Source organism: Rhynchophorus ferrugineus, unplaced genomic scaffold, assembly GCF_030347505.1.
Source record: "Rhynchophorus ferrugineus isolate W39M unplaced genomic scaffold, kcgeb_rfMv2 rfM2, whole genome shotgun sequence".
NCBI classification, from domain to species: Eukaryota; Metazoa; Arthropoda; class Insecta; order Coleoptera; family Curculionidae; genus Rhynchophorus; species Rhynchophorus ferrugineus.
The window spans coordinates 62,770,329-62,792,383 of NW_027472581.1; the positions used below are offsets into that span (position 1 = coordinate 62,770,329).

Consider the following 22,055-nt stretch of genomic DNA (forward strand, 5'->3'; position numbering starts at 1 on the left):
TCTATAATATTACCTACTAATAGGTATAAGCAGGTCCTGTTAAATAGGCTAATGATCGGGCATTGTCTCTCATTCGTATCTTATGACTGGCGATGTTACTGGGATTAGTACAGTCCGACATGTTTTACAATCATGTGAGTGAGGCTCTACGGTCTATTCGAGATAGACCTAACATACCTAGAAATCAGGAAACTCTTTTTACTTCAAACCACATCCATAAAATATTTGGTTATTTACATGAAATTCATTTAAAATACTCCTGTTTATCAACCCAATGTAGATCTAAATCTCTCCACTGGAAATTGCCACTGAAATTGATAACCTCAATCCTAAAAAAGCACCTGGTATAGATGACATTCACCTGGATTATTGAAAGAACTGCCACGAAAAGCAATCATCATGTTGACATATATATTTAATGTCTGTTTAAGGCTGAAGCATGTCCCGGAATGCTTTAAAGTTGCACAAATAATTATGCTCAAAAAACCTGACAAACCTGCAGAACAAGTCGAATCTTACAAGCCTATTTCGCTACTACCTGCAATATCAAAGTTATTTGAGAAACTGATATTTAAACGTGTTAAACATTTGATAACAATACCAGATTTCCAGTTTGATTTTCGAAATCACCATCAACGATCGATCAAGTGCACAGAGAAACTGCGGCTATTGAAAGAGCGTTTGAAGAAAAGAAATACTGCCCTGCAATATTCCTGGATGTCTCACAAGCTTTTGATCGGGTTTGGCATTTGAGATTAATCTGTAAGATGAGTTAAATTGTTACCGCGTAACTATAGTCGATTGCTGGAGTCATATTTATTCGGAAGAAAATTTAGAGTATCGGACGAAATGGCGTTCTCGACATTTAAAAATATCTTGGCTGGAGTTCCACAAGGTGGCGTCTTAGGACCTCTCCTGTATCTGCCCTACACTGCTGACATTACAACAACAAAAGAAACACTTCTTGGAACCTTTGCTGACGACACAGTTATTATGGCAAAAGATATATCTCTGCCTAGGGCAATAGAAAAAGTGCAAGTGGCAGTCAACAAAATCTACAAATGGACGAAAGATTGGAAAATTCAACTTAATAGCTCCAAATCTGTCCACGTTAATTTTGCATTAAGGCGAAATAATAAAAACTTAATTATATCACTCAATGGATGCCCGATTCCTCAAGCAGAATTAGCAAAATACCTTGGAATCCATCTTGACGGTAGATTAAATTGGAAGCATCACGAACAACTATACTGGTGAGTCGGAAGATACTCTCAACTTGATCTAAAATCAAAGAGGTTGATCTATAATACAATTATAAAGCCAATTTGGACCTATGGGGTGCAAATATGGGGTTGCACTAAAAATTCAAATCAGTTAGTCATACAGCGCTGTCAAAACAAGGTTCTTCGATTGATTACCAATGCCTATCGCTATGTAACCAATGAAGAACTGCACGATGACCTGGAAATTAAATGGATTTGCGAAGTTGTGCAGGATTTCGCTTTGAAAGACGAAAGAAGATTACTAAATCATACTAACGTGGAAGCAATACAGCTGCTGGACGGCGCGCAGGATGTCAGGAGATTGAAACGAACAAAACCATACGAACTTGTGTGAACATTTAGTGTGTACTATTAGTGCAAACTATAGCTATAAGTTAATAATTAATAAATAATTATAATTTTATAATTGAGGAATACATACTGATGTATTTTCTCGCACTCCTCTTGCTTGTTAATTAATCCAACTACATAGGAAAAGTAGTAATAAATGAATTGTAAATTAAGATTGTACTAAGCGCATTTAATAAAGATGTTATAAAAAAAAATTACAATACTCTAATTTCCTATCTCATATTTAATTTTATTTTGGAGAAACCAAACTACTTTATATGTATAACCTTTACGTTATATTTTAACTACTTCTTTGGCCTCAATATATTAACATATTATGTATTATGAATTATAATTTTTTAATATTATTATTGTTTTATATGTGCTTTTAAGTTAATTTTGTTTATTTATTTATATTTACATTTTACCTATATTTTTATATTTATCCGCTGTGTTATATATTGTATAATAAATGTATAATATTTATTTATGTTTAATCTCGCTTTATATATTCACTGATTATTATATTATTTATACAATTTGTATCGTATATGTATTACATACTATATTATATGCATACATTTTTATTGTGTCATGATTTTGTCAAGTAGGCATACTTCTGTAAAACCCCCTCAACAATAATCCGCAAAAACTGTATTGTCGAAAGTAATGAAATTCATCAATAGTTATTGAAAAAGATGCACCCATGGTAACCTTTAAACATATATAATTATCCCATGATGGTATGTTAAATAGAATGTTAAAAAAATTATAAGACTTAAAATGTTGGATGAGCATTGGAGAATTCCACATAGAGGTCTTATAGCTTTCAAACATTTATACTTGTATTTCTCTATATTATTGGTAAATTAACTTTTCACATTGTGAAAAACGGTCAAAACGTTGCTTCTTGCTTCCAAGAATCAAAATTTTTATTATTTTAATGATTACTTTCTTGAATAAAAATTATTTTGAAGAAACTTGTGATATTTTATATTTACATATTAATACACGGTACATCAGTGATCCGAACAATGCCCCGAAAGTTCGATTCGTGTCATATTATTACAACATATCACTTACATAACTCCCTACAGAAAAACTTGATATACGTCATTCGCATATACCTCAAACAAGCCTCTTACGTACTTACTAATATTAATTTTAAAACAAAATATAATCCAGTTACAGCTTTAAATTTCGATATTACTTAATGAATTGTGTTGTTGCATAATATTGTCCACATAATGGTCAAATTGTGACGGTATTAGCAGGCCTACTGCTGATATTAATAAGAACAATCGTTTGACAATATCTTACCAATTAATCAATCAAACCCGTCATTTTTAACCTGTTTAAAATGCAATATTGTTTATAAAAATTAACTAAATAGTTCAAAATTATTATATTTTTAGTTAATTTACAAAATAAAAAGAACAAATATTTAAAAGAGACTAATGAATGTCACTAGTTAATTAAATTGAAAACAAAATGAAATATGTTAACTAACGAAAATATTTTACTAATACTTCTATTAAAAACTTCTATATAAACTTCTATATAAATATTAGGTATGGCACTAAAAATTACAGGACTAGTCAAATGCCAGTAGTTATATTATTTTATAACTTGGTAATTTTATTTCGAAAAAACACACTGTTCATATGGAATTTCTGATTTCTATGTTAAATTAATTGCCCAAGATATATATAAATTTTTTCAAAAATTAAATTACAGTAATTAAAACATTTGTTACCTAAAATAAACGTAATATAGCTTTTACCCTTTACATTGGTATACTTACTTTACTTAGTACAATCTTAATTTATAAAATTAACTTATTAAGACCGATGCAAGATGAATACATTAGTATGTATTTTCTAAAAAAAAACGTAATAATGAAAAGCATTCCATTCCTTTATTAACTCATATTATTTATTTATTACATATAAACAAACAAATAATTAATATTTCCATTGTTTTTGATAAAATATAAAAATATTAAAAAGTGTTTTATGTGTTAATTTATTTATATAATACAAATTTATGTGTCTAGAATACATTAAAAATATAATAAAATAATAATGATTTAAATTATTAAAATATTTAATGGTTAATTATAAGAAAATCTCAATTGTCCGTTCATAATAAGTTGCTGTTGTATAAGCAAATTCTAAAATCGATATGGATTTATGGAATCTAGATATGGGGATATTTTATGAAAAGTAATATATATAAAATAAGAATTTTTCAGAAGAAAGTCCTAAAATATATCGTAGATGCACCCATTACAATATACTGGAATTATTACTTATGAGGAGATATTCAGATACCGATTGTTATTCAGGAACTCAAAACAATCGTAAAAAGATACTCCACTCTTATGTTAATACCCTTGAAATACGTGGGCAACACTCGAAGGGGACAAACTCAAAAGAATCAAACCATTTGATCTTATAATGTAATCAAGTGTATTAAACATATAAATTACAGTACTACTTGTTACCATAGAGACTAAGTAAGCACCGACGGGTTCTCCAGATGTACACCTAGCTTTTGTAAGGACAATTTGTAGATTAGTCGACAACGATTAGTAACAATGTATTAACAAAAATAAAAAAACAAGTTTGTGACAAGGTGATAAGTGTTTATGTTATAAGCTTTCGTTTAGATTATAACACGAATATCGGCAGTACCTTCTGTGTTTACTGTGTCTTTTGATTATACAAAAATTCATATAATTGTACCCGGAATATACTAAGACACTCCAGGATAATATTTGTACGATAATTCTAATTCATATTCATATTCATAGGTTGGTTGAAGTTTCCTTTAGATAAATCATATAAGCACTAGCTTAGAAAATGGTTTTACAATTAGATGAATGAGTTTAAACATTGCTCTACATCCGCAAAAGATGAACGTCGTTCCAATTGTCCATCGGTGGTTCCAAGTAGCTAGTCTCGAAGTTATTAACCATATTTAAAATGTGATTTAAATTAGTGTGACGAAATACGCGTAATAGCTAAAGCTGAAAATAAGACAGCGTCAGATACATAAATGTTAACGTTGTGATAAAAAGAAAAATAAAAATAATTTATGTGGCTGGACTGGAAGAGTGTGGCAGAAAAATAGATATTGGAGGTTGAAAAGCGAAAGCTTTGCTTGATTAAGAGTGAACAATCTTGGGAAAACGGCAATCGTGATTGAACTCCAAGTAGAGAATAAATACAAGTTCTAAAGCCCATGTTTTCGTTCTAATTCTGACGAGTTTTTGAGTCGATATCTAGTTTTAGACAAAACATGGATATATTGCTACTTTGCAGAGACAAATAGTCAAAACAGAAAGGTTTTTCTGATTTCTTTGAAGCACATTATTATTCTCTGTTGTTACACCGATTGAGTTAAGAACGCAAAACGTCCACGTTTGAAAGAGAAAATATCCTCTTCCTATCAGACAATGCACAGAAGCAAATCTATGCCTAATTGATATCTTTTATAACCTACTTAAATAATAAAGTTTTGCGACATTTTCCAAAGAATCCTTTTTGAAGAAATATTAATCCTTTCGACCCTTTCGATTTCTTTAAACTTGTTGAGAAGAGTACCAAGGCAGAACGTCAAATTACAATATTTTGTTCAAGTAGAATTGGTTTACTGGTTATAAACAACAGTTGCCTTTATTAAAATGTTTACATTATCAAAATATCTATTATATTATTGAAAACAACCGTTAAACAACTTAAACTAGCTGTTAAATAATTTGATACAATAATATAAAACAGTATCTTTCTATTTGTTACGGATTCAGTATTATCGACCAATAAACTAAAATCGAATTATCGATTTTGGATATAAAACTACATTACTTTTAAAAACCTTGACGACAGATTATGAATGTAAACCGGTAATAAAAAATAATCTACTACAATTCCAAACACAAACATTCATACTTAGTCCGGGAGAGCCATCCACACCGAATCGCCACTGAATATCCATGGACATACAGTCTTGCTGTGCATATGGTGGGATCAGCAGGGTGTCGTGTATTTTGAACTACTAAAACTGAACGAAACTGTTACTGGGGATGTCTATCCACATGGAAAATCCGAAAAAATGCGATCGAAAATCGAATCGATAATTGCCTCGCAGACAAACCAACCTCAATATACATTGTATCAAATTTTCTCAATAAATGCATTTTTAAAGTGAAATAATGAACAGAATGAATACCTTAATACCGGTAATATATTTATTATATACCTATATAAATATCTATATAAATCATTTAAAAATAACACCGAATATAGAAAACATGTATATGTTGTACCGTAATTCAGTAAACAAGCGCACCCCTTCTACAAAACAGATGGCCCAGCCTAATGGCACTTCCGCTTCTCGAGACTGGAGGGAAAAGATTTCCGTCAAATTTGTTTACACGTGTGACATTTGCCTGTGCACACCTGTGAAACATGGGCTATATTATTTTGTTTACGATCGCATCAAAATAGTCCCTGAGGTTAAGGTAAAGAGGAAGTAATGTATTAAAGTGTTAATTAAGTAAGAACCGCAGACGTTACGTAAATGCCGTTCGTCATCTAAAAATAGCTATATTCAAATAACATTTTATTCCTTTAAACCAATTTGAAATTGTAATAAATCATTTACAAAGAAATTGGCCAAATCAGAAAAATTCCTTCGATCAACTAGGAATGAAAGCTGCTTGTGAAAATAGATCAACAAATCAAGATCGCAATACTATAAAAAAAAAGATTAAAAAACATATATCAGAACCAGAAAAGTGAGGGTAACCGTTGACGAAAACGATTTCGAGAGCACTGACCACCAATATAAGCAAAAAAAAGTTAATGAAAAGGCAACAATAAAATTATATTACACAGCATTTTTTTATACGAATACATATATATATTTATTCAATGCAACTATACGCACCTGGCACAACAATTTTTGATCAATAAGTTGAGGTAGTTTTAATATAGAAAAATATATTCTGGATTGAAAAAAAATACCTGCAGTTAACAATTAATATTGATTAATATGCTGTTATAAATATGCTAAATATACAATTAGTAAGAGCTAAATTTGGTGAACAATGTGTGATAATATCACAGTGTTTCATTGACTGAAGAAAAAAACACTCCTGGAATACCGACAAATATATGTACTGTGTGCTCAGTGGAAAAGTTCAAAGTTCAAAGAAATTGCAATGTGCTATAAATAAAACATAAGTAATTATAGAAAAAAAAACTTATTGTAAAAGCGTATTGTTTGCCTCTAGCTTCTTCACTTATACGCATTGTATGTTCATCATAGTCGGAGTTAGGAGAAGTGAGTGCACAATAGCAACTGATTTGCTTATTTATTGATTTATATATTTACATATTTACTTATGTAGATATTGAACATTTTAGCTTTACCCTAGCGAGTACTACTAACCCTAATGGCAGGATTTCATGCGTCTGCTTCCCTTGACCTCATGTCCATTATTGTTGGTGTTAAGGTTATAAGCTGTTACGTCGTGCGTTACTATCCCTTATTGTCAGTGTTATTGACTACTATGGATTAAGATTATTGTTAACCATCGTGGTTATTGCCTACCATTATCGTCGTCTTTTATTGAGATTATTAATATTATCCATTATCAGTACTTGTCGATACATTTATTTATCGATACTATTATAGCTACCAGTATTTAACTGTCAGTATAGTTATATTTCAATTAATATTAGAAGTATTTATCGTAATAAGCACCGATCCCTGTTATATTTGAAATATATTTTAATTTCAGCCTTGTCATTGAAAACTAGATGCTCAGATATGTTTTTATTATATTTGCAGAATTATCACTCGACCACTTCGATATCAAGATCTTGCACACTTATTTGCTTTATCTATTTTGCCAATAATAGAGTAAGTAAGTAATCATTTATTCTGACCTCTGTTTTTATTTATTTAAGATATTAAATTGTTTGTTATTGTTTTACTAAATATAATATTCATTTTATGCCCTGGGTTTTAAAATAACCCCAAAATATTAACCAGTGTGATCCTCCGAAATGGCAGTGTATAGTACTTTGACAAAGTCAGCGAACCTCAATGCACTCGCCAAATTGCTAAATGTATCGAATGTCAATGACGTGCATACTTTAAAATGTATACTACAATTCGGCCTGATCAAGAGGCACACAATTGCCTTTAGAAAAACAAATAAAATTTTAGTTTATAAATTTGTACAGGAAATCACTTCAGTCACCTTCTTTCTACATGCCATTATATGCCTTTTCTGCATTCCAGTGTCTTCGCCGTACAAAATGAAGAGTTTTCTTTGAATATTTCAAATTTGGTGATAAAAACGATAAAATGTTCGTTGTTACAATATTAACAAAAACATGAACCATCGAGGTTAGTGATATCTATTTATATTGACTCAAACAAGTAATAATCAAACGGATTAATGTCCAGTAAATACGGAGGGTAGAGTAGAGCTTTCCATCCAAGTGTGATAAAATTATTATATTACGAAATCACTTGATCGAATATTTACTCCTATAATTATTGCTTTTCAATAATACTTGATTCAAAAAATATAAACTCCCATATACAACAATCTCCTATGATGATTTTTATTCGGATATAAATAAAACACCCCAAAAAATTATTCAATCTTAATACAAAATAACTAAAACTTGAAGATCATACTGTTTTTAAATACCGATTTTGGTTTTCTTTTGAATGGTGGGGATTTATTTGTTTACCCAATAACAACAATAATACATAATAGCAATTTTTCTTTCAATTGTTCAAATAAAGAAAAGATAAGATCCTATATTATTTAAAAGGATAACCAGCTTAATATTTTATTAACATTTTGTGAATCAATAATGTGTGTATAAATAAAACCATCTATTAAAATGAAATATTATCACTTGATCAAAAAAAAACATAATACCCGCTTTATTTCAGATATTTTAGATATTTATTATCTTATTTAAAAAAGCAAAATGTTGCAAAATGCATACAAGATACGAAAGTTTATTGTTTAATGTTATTTACAGTATATATTAAATATTTCTGTGTGCCTATGTGCAACAGCACGTAATCGCAATTGCCCAATATATGCTAAGTAATAAAGCATAAGCCGATTTAAGACTGGTCATTCGCACCAAATTTGTAGACAGTTAATTAAATAAAATTTATTGCCCATGTGAATATATTAATTAACCATAATATTCAATTGATTGTACCATAACCAAGTCGATTGTGGTAGGATCCATTTCATACACTGTGTTACTTGATTTATAATTGTTAATTGACTTCCTACATGATTTTTTGACTGTTCAAAAAATAGTACCGAATTTGTCACCACAATCTCAATAGATTTAAATATTGTTCTTTTAAGGTACATTTTGCCCAAAATAGATAAAGTTAATATTGTAATGTGACTCAGGTTAACAATGGGGACATCAGAATACTGGAGTATTATAATTGATCGGAAACCATTTGCCACAACAGTATGGAGCTTTTTTGCTGAACTGAACAAGTAAACAAACAGATTTGTCAGTGGAAGTTTACCCAAGCAATATATGAAATTTTATAATAATTTTATGTAATTAAAATAATAAACAAAACTATCAGAAAAGAAAAACATTCAGTAGAGGTTTAGTCAAAAGGTAGCTAGAGTCTATCCAAAGAAGCGGTGAACATATGTCATCAAGATGTTTAAAGTATTGCCTGTCTCAATTCGTTTTAGGCTAAGACAATATTTTTCTTCACATTTTATTTCAGTTAAAAATAGAGACAATGTTATCTGATACGTTCGATCACGTAAACGAATGAGACCGTAAAAGTCGTTCGGTTGTTAAATGTCTGCAAAATTCTTTAAAATATTAGTTATAACAACTACAGGTTATAAAACGGCAAGCGCTGTCTTAACGCTTTGCTTGTTTTGATAAATTTCAAATCGCTGCTTATTATTACTCTGATTGAAAATGCTGAAGCCAGACATAACAGATTGCGTCTCTAATCAGTTGCTTCGAATAATAACGAGATAATAGAGGTTAAATATTAATTCGCTGCGGATTTTATTGAAAATATGTTTTAGCGTGTTGTAGCTGTACTGAATATTAGTATGGGGGCGGTCACTGAAATATCTCAAAAAATAAAAAATATAATCTTGGATTCGCCGAAGAGAAACTATCCTCATACAAAGCGGGTGACGAATGAAGATCAGCTTGATGTTAGCTCTATCCAATATCAAATATATGAAATTTATTGTTAATATTTTATTGTTAATATTTATTGTTAATTTACTGTTAATCTGAATAGTATCGAAGAGGTATAATGAACTTCCAGACACTGCTTTTACTGCAAGGAATACAGTTTTTTAAAGCATATAAAAAATCAAAGGAGACATATTATTTCTATTTGTGTATTTAGATGAGACATGGATATTTTAGAATGGAACCAATATACCCCATGGCCACTCGTGGAAATATTATAATAAAAATAGTGTTAAAACAACAAAAGTTGATGGAAAAATGTAAACGTTGGAATAACAATTGATCAGGTTTTATTGGTCATAACATATTAACATTATTATTAATAATTTATTGTAGATATATTGTTCTTAATGCTGTAAATAGGAATGGTTAACTTTTGGTTAGGATCAAATGGTTAACTTTTGGTTAGGATCAACTCGATCAGACACATTAAAGAAGAATTTTAATGATGAAATTGTGAACTAATATTGGATAGATTGGAAACTAACACCTTAGTTACTCACTTTAATTAAACTTTCTTAATGTGGGATTATGATTCAATGCTGACAATTTTCAAGATCAAGAGGAGAGTGGAAACAACTAAAGGTGAGTATATAATTAATATACGATAACTGTAGGAAGTTGTATTGTAGAATGTAAACAATTTATGAGCATAGATATGCTTCTAATTGTTTAGAATTATACATGAGTACTAGGTTAGAATGTATAAGGAGAGGATGAATACTAACTGTTTTGTAGATCTAGTAATTGCATTAGGGAGAATTCAGTTATTAATTTTATCAAGAGTGATATACAACGGTAGTAAAGGAAGAAACAAAAAAATACAGTGATATCAAAATGACTTGACAAGAAAACACACCATCGAAGGAAACAAGAACTGAACGTAAAAATAAAAGTAAACTACATTACTTGGATATACAGTTGTTAATTAAGTGAGTTAGGCTGTGGTGTGGCATTAAGTGAAGAATGCCACTACATAAAAAAAACTCGACTAGAACGTTATCTCATGAGTGGTATGGAAAATAATTCATTGTAAATATAATAAAACAACTCTAACCTATAAACTATTGTGGCTGTATAATTAACTGTAGTTTAAATTAGTGGATAATATATGCATCAGATACACTATAATGTTAAAATAAATTATAATTGATAACATTTGTGTTTCATTATTTTATTTAGACTAGAATTTTGTTATATGTCAAAGCCAAAATAAACCAAAACTAGGAGTTGATGTGGAAACATTGCGACATTTTGACATAATAAATTTAGGTGATGTATGTTCACTGCTACTTTCGATAGACTATAAGACATAAAGCAATACACAGAGCTCACTTACTGGCTTACACACTGGCTGGCAATGAAAAATGGATTTCGATATCAAATGAAGAAGTACGAAAAAGGAACGATGACTGGATGCCAAATAAACAGCGTTATTTCGAAACGGCATCGATATGCTGCCAGAAAGATGGGTAAAATTGCAAAAAAGTATGGAACATATGCTTAAAATATGGTGTACCAATGTTTACCACCAAATGCATTATTAACGTGAAAATGATCAGAATACATGTAAGCACCTAATAGTTATACGAAAAACAACGTTTACAACGAAAAAGCCAATTCAAAACCAATTAAAATTAAAAAGCCATTTCAATTCATTTCAATTTTTGCTTCCGATAATTTCCATTTCCACCAATCCCCCATACTAAGTAAAAGTCAAATAATTGCACCCCTATGACTTTCATAGAAACAAAAAACGAATATGCAATAACGTCTCTAAAACCTAATTATAATTTACATAATTATCCCGATGTTTTCGACCATTAGTCAATATTTGTTACAAACTGACAACCATAATGATGTATAGTTCGTACTAGTTACTAAGCTCCAAGCAGATTTTATAGTATTTTCAAGCTAGATATTAGCAATTATACACGGACTAGAAATTGTTTTTGATACAAACAACACACTCAACTGGTTTTCAATATATTCATGATTTTGCAAAGCGTATATATATATAGGACGCATATAAATCGGATATATATGGGTGTAATAGTCTCAAGGTTGTTCACGCTATTGTTCCATTAATGACGCCTTATGTTTTTGTTACTCTTTAATTTGGAAATATTTTAATTTCCTGAGAAGTATTGTGTTCGATTCTTTTTGTTTGTCAATTCTAACATCATCATCATTATTATCAGCATGGTCATTATTGATTGTGTAATAACAATTTTTTGTTGTCGGTGTCAGTCGCCTAACTTGTGAATAAATTTAAGATATAATAATATGATTTAGGTTGAATAAATATATAGAAGCTAACTACAAATACAATAGTAATATGATGTACTGAAAAAATCCTAATATTTTTAAAGAATAGTTTTAAGTGTTTTAAAAAATCTGAAAAAGATAATATCTTGCAATTTTTAGTGATATCAGTACAAAGTGTATATTGGAAAAGTTCACCTTTTAAATTTGAACTATGCGGTGTATACAGTGTATAAATAAACCAAACTACTTTATATGTTTTTATTTGTTGACATGTAACGGAAAAAGTATATGAAGATGCTCATGATCATCAAAATATATTACGTATTACACTTTACATACGTATTTTAAAAGTATATGAGCAAATCAAGGTTTAAAACAAATCTTTAAAAAAGAAGAGACACAATATGTTTTTTAATATCATAGCTAATTGATATATAGACACATTAGTATTGACACTATGATATCGAGTCAATACTACAATATTAGTTTCTTTGACCTATAAGTGTATCTTTAAAAATATACTATATTGGTTACAGGAAGACTTTTTTAGAAAGTCGTCGTTGTACGTAATAAATATCTACATAATGGCAATAGCTAACTGTTGTTTGTTGCTCAGTAGAAAAAACTTAAAGTTAAAAATGGCGGAAAAATCTGAAAATGACGGGAATATTCCAACATTAATATACCTAAAAGTTGCTTTACAAATATTGAAAAGAAATATTGTATTCAAATGTTCAAGAATAGAAAAAGTATTTTTAACAGATCGGCAAGATATACAACTAAATATTACCACAAATACAAAACGATCTACAGGGAATCCTTTTCACACGGGAAATAATACAAAAGTTAATGTTAAATTATTAAAAATTATTTAAAAAACACAACCTACTTAAAAATAACTGGAAAATAATTTCTATAAGCAATATTGATTTGTAACAAGATGAAATAATTTACAAATATTTTTCATTGATTTAAAATAGATTATTTGGTCTTGTCAAAATTGCGAAAGTGCTTTTGTTTTGTTTAAACTGCTTTTATTGTGACTTTTACGAAAATATAAGCATGTCTTTCTCAGCTGTAATAGCACTCAGTTACGAACTAACAAAACACTATCTACATGAAGTTTTCTGTTGTTGCTGTTTGATTCAAAGAAGACCCACACAGAAGCGCTTAAATGAGCCTCTACTATGCGCCTTATTTACCAAACGTTGATTCTATCGAGAACAATGCCGTATGATATGACACTTCTAGATAATATCACACAATGAGCTAATCAATGTGTCATTTTGCCATAAAGAATTTGAATACTACCTAGTAAAATTAGAGAACGTAGTTTCTAACAATAGACGATACTAAACAATGGAAAATAATATCATGTACAGTTATTCAAAATACAACCAAATCTCTCAATATTAATTTACTTAATATTAATTTTACTTTTAAACTTTTAACTTTAAAAGTTCAGATATGAAGTTTAGCAAATGTGTTTTAAATTGTTTTTAGTTTAACTAAATCTTGATAATCAATTTTTCAATGTTTAGAAATGATATGATTATTTTTAGATCGTTACTAACACAGCCCCAACAGAAGAAATTAAAGAAACATCAGATTTAAAAATGTTGTTAAAATACATCAATGATACTGTATAACATAGAAGACAACGGGCGAAGAGAATATTAAATACATAAAATTATAAATAAAACAAAAAATATTAAAGAAATCTATATTCTTATTAGATGGATACATTTTGGATGGATGCATTTTTAATATAGTATGAGATATTAACTCACCAACACCATGTTCACAAAAGTAAATGTAAATAACACTAGTCGTTGATCCAGACATTCCAAACTAAACACCTAGTTGAAAACAAACGAAAATTGACACGTAAAAATGATGATGAAATTCAGATCGGAAAACTGGCCTAAAACAAAAGTTACCCGATGTCTGCGGCTAATGTACACTAGAATACTCGACAAGACCCATAAGTCAAATAGGTCTCTGGGGGTGCTGCGACACTGTTCTATAGATAGACGAGAATTCGGTGCAGATGCTTTCTTCAGGGACACGTGGTCAGGGCCGTGTCGTGTGCCATGTTTCGTTCTATAATATCATAGCATTCCTCCATTAATCTTCAACAGGAAATTGTCCATGCTAACTAAATGATTTTTGTAATTCGATATTTCAAAGAAAAAAGTTTCAAAGCATTAGGGCCAATATTACTCGTATAACAAATCAGATAAATTTTTTACAGTAGAACTAAGTGTTATGATATTTATATCGAATTTATAGGAAGATATAACATCGGATGGATTCCGAACTATATATTAAAAGAACTTGTAATACCAAATATTGCTGAATTCAAAAACTTTAACTAACCTTAAAAATGGGGGAAGTTGACTGAATTCCAGAAATTCATTTATAAAGCTACAGAGTTGTTTAAAAAGGTGCAAACTGACTTGCAAAAACCTTTTTCCTTGCAAATATATAAAGCTGCACTCACTGTAGAGTTTTGGGGTAACATGTTTCACAAAAAAATGTGAAAATTGTAAAAAAACTACCTATAAATCTGTCCCAAAAATAAATAAATGTTTAAAAAACAAATATTCGAGATTAATGGTCGCTCAGCTTGGAGAGACACGTAATATCTCACGTTAATTTTACTTCTTATGTTTCATGTAATTAGTAAAATTTAGGTTAAATAAGGACTAGTATGCATTATGCATTGTTTTCTGGGCCTCGATAAAATCTTGCTATAGAGCACTAATCTTTAAAAACTAATAAGGTAACGAGTAACTAACCTGATTTTCGTGATCTAAATTGACATTTCGTGTTAAATTTTACCTCACAAACTTTAAAGAATTATAAGCAAGCATGCCCGGGATTCAAACCCGCGATGTCTTTTGTTAAATGTTTGTAATATGTATATGTATATGTATATATATATATATGTATATATATATATATATATATATATATATATATATTTGGTAAAAAAAAGGTTACTATGTTCCGTTTGTGCTGTGTATAGATTCAAAAATACAAAACAAGAAGCAAAAAATTGCTGAATATCTGTTTTCAGAACGAAAAAATTAGTTGTAATCAACAACACTAACTAGAAAATTTTGCACCTTGCAATGATTTGAAACACTCACTATACACTGGAATAGGGATAAAAATTTCAATATACTTGGGCAATATTTTTTGACCAATATATCGATATTTAAAAAAAAATTAAAGATATTTTAATAAACATTTAAAATTAAGTTTTTAGTATTTGGTTCTAAAACTTTTTGCATTTTAGTTCTTAATTTTAAGTGTTGTTTTTAACTATCAAAGCCTATACATCGATTTTTTTAAATCAATCTATCGATATTTTTCTCCACTGCCAACATCCCTATACTATAATCATTTGCGAAATGTTGCAGTATCTGGGTTACAGTTCCTAAAAAATCTTTCAAATTCATAGAAAGATATATGGTGTTGCGACTTTGTTTAGGTCGATCCTCAAGATTACCAAAAACAACCAAATAGAAGACATAGAATCAGTGGTCATCAGAAAATCATATTGAATTAGTGTATTGAAGTGCTGCTAAAATCTCATCAATTCATAACATTTTAGGCCCATGATCATAACTCGTCATCATAACGTAAATAGGCATATTTTACGAAATAACTAAACTCTGCTGACGTATAACATTTAACACTACTGGAATTAAAATAATGCTAATTCAAAACAATTTACATTTCCAATTAAATCAATTTGTGCAAGACACAAAAATATTAAATGGTCACTAAATAATAATTTGGTATCACTGGATTATTTTATTTTATTGTAGTGTAGCGACCTTGTGGCATGTCGAATTTTACATCGTGGAATAACGGTCTACAAAATACCCAGAAATATAATCAGCAGCGCCAACTAGAATCGGATAAAGAATAGCTGGCAACCCCGAGACGTTTATCTGGGATGTTATTGAAGGGTACTTCCATTCAATCAGTGCTCAACCATCGTTTGGTTTAGACGTGCCACCATCGACTGCCCAAGCCTCGTCTCCAGGTAACACCGCTGCCATCCGTTTTATCTAATTGTATTTTTCACATTTTTTTATATAGCCAATAAATAACGGTCACATAATGTAAACACCACTGTTTCATTTAGTTTTACCTCCATTCACCGAGCCACATCATTTATCTTAAACTAGCATTAAATACCTAAAATTTTTAATAACAGAAACGAAATACTGCTTATAGATAACTTAATATAAAACAATTAATATTTAGAGTAGAAACCAATATCATATGCCAAATTATAAATAAGTTGAAAACCTGTCTATTATATTTATATGCCTATTAGTTTAATATGATGTCACTTAATATCCGAGAAGTTTTACTTTTTAGTTCAATTTTAAGAAAATGATGACTAAATGTCATCGAATGTTGTGTAAAGCTAATGGCAACCATGCTTCATTAATTTCAACATGTGAATACTGGTTTAGACGTTTTAAAAGCGGCAATTTTAACATCGAAAATAAAGCGCATTCTGGAGAGCCAAAAAAAGTTTTAAGGCAAGGATTTGAAGGCATTACTCGATGATAAATGCAAGAATATACAGAATTATTTCGAGTAGCACAAGGAACTATTTCCAATAGCTTAAAGAACATGGAAATGATAAAAAAGCTTGGATATTTTGTGCCGCATGAATTGAAGTCAAGAAACATTGCAATGTCTTTGATTATGTGGGAAATGCTGTTTCAACTCGGAAAATTGTTTTAACTAGTATTATTACCGGCGATGAAAAATGGATCCATTAGGATAATACAAAGCGACAAAAACATGGGGTCTACCTGGTCATGCATTAATATCAACGGCAAAGTCGAATACGAATATAACATATATACGATGAACTGCTAAAACCTAATGAAACCATCCATGGGGATCGCTATTACAGTTGATATGTTTGAGCAGAGCGCTGCGCGAAGAACTGCTCGACCACATGTTGCTAGTCAGGTTAAAACATACTTGAACACAGTAAAAAGGGAAGTGTTACGTCACTCGCTGTATTCTCCAGACCTTGCTCTTCTGATTACTACTTGTTTTGACATATGAGTCGTAACTTGTCTGATCACCGTTTCACTTCTTACGAAGACAATAAAAACGGATCGATTCGTGCATAGTTTCAAAAGATACATCGTTCTTTCCATATGGATTCAAGAGATTTGGTCAGCTTCTTATTTGAGTATAGGAGTTGTATTCCAGAAGCGAACACATGATGAATACCTCTACATGAAAATACTTTACATATTTTATTTTACGTTTTTTTGTGTTAAAAATCTAAGTTGGATTATTTTTAAATTTTCAGTGGGTTCCTTATTTATTTTTTTAAGTCGGTTCAATTTTTTCGTTAAAAATATTTTTATTACATACATTCAACTCCAATAGACATCAACTGTGAGAATACATATTTTCTTAAACGTGTTTATAGTCAACTCAACAAAGTTGTATTACTTAGCGACTTCGCAAATCCACTTATATTAAACCAACAATCCTTTATTTTACATTACACTTTTTAAACGAACATTAGCCCCACCAAGATTCAAGCCTAATACGTTATCGCCGGCAAACCAGACCCTTGGTTTATGAGAACTTTTATCATAGATGGTCTAAACTTAACCATAAATTTACTTATAATTTTGAGGAGCTTAAAACACAAAAACTTTTAATTTACATTTAAAACTATTTTGTTTTATGAAAAGAAGTAGCGACTTCTTGAACGGCAATACGAAACGACATTGAAAGTTAAAATCTATTCTAAATAAACTAAACCCCCATCTCTAGACGTCTCATTCATTACACCATTCAGGTTCTAAAATAAAACACATTGTTCCTTCGAATCAGTTGCGCGATACAATACCTCCCGCCAAAAAATACGAGCAAAAATATGTACGTGGCTGTCGTCCCGACTGGACAGCTTATACTAATAAAATTATCTGTGAGAATCGCCCATACCTTCGTCCACCGTGTGGCTTTGTTAATTTTCTGAATAGCTCTGTTTCTACTCAAATTTCCATGGTATACCCTGTATAGAATGGTTTGCCAAGTTTTGGTGACTCAAAATTCCTCCAATAGTGTACACATAAAATACTGAACTAGTGCAATTCGCCCTTGGTGGCCGTACATCCTGAGCGTCTGTCCAAATTCTAGTAAAGCCGGCGCAGTAGTAGAAGCGACAGGACAGTCCTCCTACTGTTGCAATAGTCATGGTCATGGTCATGGGCATGGTCGTTTGTGATTGCTTAATATTTGTGATTGGCCCAGTCACGCCAGTAACCAGACTAGATAAGACCGGATATCTTCTGGGATGATTTCTAAGTTAGTCACTGACCTGTCGGTAGCTATAATGCCGAGGACCGTGATTCGAAACCCACGTTAAAATGTAGGTTCAGTCCAGATAAACTCTCGTTAATTAAATGAATTGAATGAATTCAAAAGAGAACAGCCATTATCTTCCCAGGATACTACCGACCGCACCACTTAAAAAATATGAAGGGTTTAAAACATAAACGCTTTTAATTTACTTAATAAACAAAGGTATTATCATTCAGTCATCAAAATGTATTGCGCTTTGAACATGAAGATTCCAGAAAGGGGTCACAATTCTTAATTTTGTTTCATAATTCCGAAAAGAGAAATGCAGCGCAGGGTTATCGAAAACTGGGTAGTGTTTTTTATGAAAAATATCACAAAAATTATTCAACATATCTCGGTAAACCGACGTATTTTATGACGCCTTTAGAAAGAGAGATAGGCTGGGATACCGTGTAGCTCTGATCTTGTCCAGTCTGACGACCACTTGCTCCTGTCTCTGTAAAACTTTCCTAATGGTGTAAAACTGGATTCGAAAGATGCTGAAAATCACCAAGGTGTCAATCAATGTGTCAAAATCACCAATCACCAAAAACCCGAAAGTTTTTCCAATCTATTGTATTAAAAATTCATAAAAAATCTTAAGTAATATCATAAAGGAAAATTACACATTAGAGTTATTTACCAAACATTGCCTTTTACACATCTACAAATCAAAACAATTATTCTTTAAAAGATAGCTGAAACTATACTTCTTGAGATCCCATTAAGACTCAAAAAACCAACAGTTATATATTCAACAGAAACGCTAGATGAATTAAATAATAAATAATGATTTTTATGCAGTCGTTACAGCGGCAGTGTAAATTCAATGTACAATGACTTCCTCTTTTGAATTTGAAGCATGATTAATAGTTATTAATCGCATTACCTTTCTACCAAAGTACCTTGCACTTCTCTCCCAATCACTCCATTGCTGTTTTAATCCCAATTCCTTTATAAACTATTACCAATATTTTCTCAATTGACACTTGATGGTATTTAAATAAAAATTTTACTCAAACACAGTAATCACTACTTATGGGTTATATAGGCACATCACATAGACTGTATTCAACAATATGACAACATATTTTCAGCTACAAAACCACATGAATGATATTTGGGCAACTTCAATAGCTGATAATAGATCACAAATAACGAAATTATACTTGAAAATAATAGACATTTTAAGAATATAGACATAATAATCAGAATAATATATAAAAAAGCAGAAAAATGTTATGAATGTTTTTTGTTGGAATGTAAATATTTGTTTATAAAAACCCCATTACTTAATTACCCAATTAATTGGTTTAAAATTTAAATACAAAGTTGTATTGAAATAATTACTGTTAAGAATACTAATATTTTTTGAAATTTTATTAACAGGATTTAGTAATGTATAACCTGGTGTTTTTAAGAACATTTTAGGTCGAAAGACCATTTGAGAAAGCCTCACTTATACTTATTTCTAGGAATTATATCTATATAATTAGAAATAAACGGTAATGTAATATTTATGATTTTTTATTTTATTTTATTTAAACAAATTATAAAAGCATATACGTATAACAAATAATTAGTAGTAAATATATAACCACCGATGATAATACGATAACAAAGAAATTGTAAAACACAGTGTGACAGAACTAAATACGTTAGAAATATACGCTCTTTCTTTCTTTTCTTTTATCCAGACCGTGCCACAGCAAAACATAGATACAGCTATTATTAAATAAATTATATTAGTTTAAGAACACACAACTCCAAGTAATAAATTAAATATTAAAAATAGCCTCAAATCACTTTAACAAATCCAAAACAATCAACAACAAAAACAGTTAATTTGTAAGTGCAATCCGATGTAAGATGCACAAAAGGTCAAGTTATTTTAATTTACTTTACCGAGACTAAACAAAAAACAGGAATTTCTTATCAACAGAAAACTAAGAAGAAGTTAAATGCCACTGTATAAACGGTTATTAGATATTTAAACTCGTTAAAATAGTTGTTTCAATTCATTAACACACTGATAAAATATATTATGTATTTATTGTTGGTTATTGCTGAAAAAACTTGTATTAAAATACTTAGTATTGACTATTGATTTAATATCAAATTTATCCAATATTTACTCACGATCTACAACTTAATTCAAGAAAATAGATATTGAATCAACTATATTGATCATATAAAGAAAGTCTAAAGGTTTCGACCATTCATCATTGTCGTATCAACTTTGAATAGATCCACATATTTAAACACGGAGTAAAATATTATTGAGTTTGAGAAATATAAACTTAAATGTAAATTTTTAAGTAATTAAACTTAAAGTTGTATTTAATCAAAATTTCTAGATCTTTTTTACATTGACAGCTCAATTAGCTAATTTCGTTGATGCTATCAATCAAAAAACTATGACAAACTTAGTAATTAAAAAAAATAAAAAAAGGTACCCTTGCCAAAGCTAAATTATCTCAAACCCATAAAATATCAACACATTTCCGTCCTTGAATCAGGTATTAAAGAGAATACTGATGGTAATAACTATTTTACTATTATATTTATGTATATAATAGTAAAAAATGTATATAATAGTTTATAAATCGTGCTTCGGAGTTCGTTCTATCAAGTTGTCAGAAGACCAAAAAGGTATTAAGCTAAGGAAGCATTTTCAAAATCGCAACTAGATTTATGAATTAATAAAGGAGCAACATAAAACCAAGATGTAGATTAGTATCCTGTTCTTTAATTTTAAGATTAAAGATTACCTTACCTATAACAGAAATAAATTACCTGCAAATACGTTTCTTGTAGCTTGGTAATCCAAACACAAAATTCAACTAGTGACACAAGTTTATTCAGGAATACAGCACAAAAACAACTTCATCAAATTTGTTCACAATAGAGCAACCCAATACGTAATAAACCAGCAATCACACAGCCCGCATCACGCCAAGCTAACCTTCACAGAAGAATTCTAACTAATTTTCGGAATGGCTAACTTCTTAACATTCAACTTTCAACAGTTCAACAGGTGTCTATATAAAGCGCCCAAGTCTACTGTTTTAAATGGTTGCAATATGGCAACATTTTTTAAAATAGTTCTCATTATTTAACTTGTCATATTAAACAAATTATTTGTGTAAAGAAATTTTCTTATTATTTTGTCATTATGAATAAAGACTTTGTTACACCAGAATCATTAATTTTATATAACCCTGAAATAAAATAACTACCTTGTATTGTTGGTCATCGACCCATTGATATATTGTTTTATTAAATATTATAACATTAAAGTTTAAATGCATAAATTGAGTATTCTAGTCACTCAGGTAAAATAAATTAACTAAATTTTTTAATATATTTTAATGCAGTAAAGATTTATCTTTACATTTATTCAGTATCATGTTAAATACTTCTTGGTAGATATGACAACGTGTAAATATATTAAGTAAATAAATAT

The 22,055-nt window shown here is 29.9% G+C and overlaps 1 protein-coding gene and 1 long non-coding RNA gene across 5 annotated transcripts in view; one reads left to right on the top strand and one right to left on the bottom strand.

Moving 5' to 3' along the window:
* Positions 1–16,138, top strand: part of LOC143190153 (uncharacterized) — a 121,593-nt gene extending 105,455 nt beyond the window's left edge. The window contains exons 2-3 of the long non-coding RNA XR_013004175.1: positions 7,473–7,548; positions 16,021–16,138. This is a non-coding gene — a long non-coding RNA (uncharacterized LOC143190153). The remainder of the gene's footprint in view (positions 1–7,472; positions 7,549–16,020) is intronic.
* kst (spectrin beta chain, non-erythrocytic 5 kst) overlaps positions 1–21,636 on the bottom strand; it is a 127,452-nt gene extending 105,816 nt beyond the window's left edge. For 3 of the 4 annotated variants that reach the window (XM_076394283.1, XM_076394282.1, XM_076394281.1), the window contains exon 1: positions 21,366–21,636. The gene's annotated coding sequence lies outside the window, so the exon portion shown is untranslated. The remainder of the gene's footprint in view (positions 1–21,365) is intronic. The other variant, XM_076394279.1, reaches the window with a different exon arrangement.
* Between the last annotated feature and the right edge of the window lie 419 nt (positions 21,637–22,055).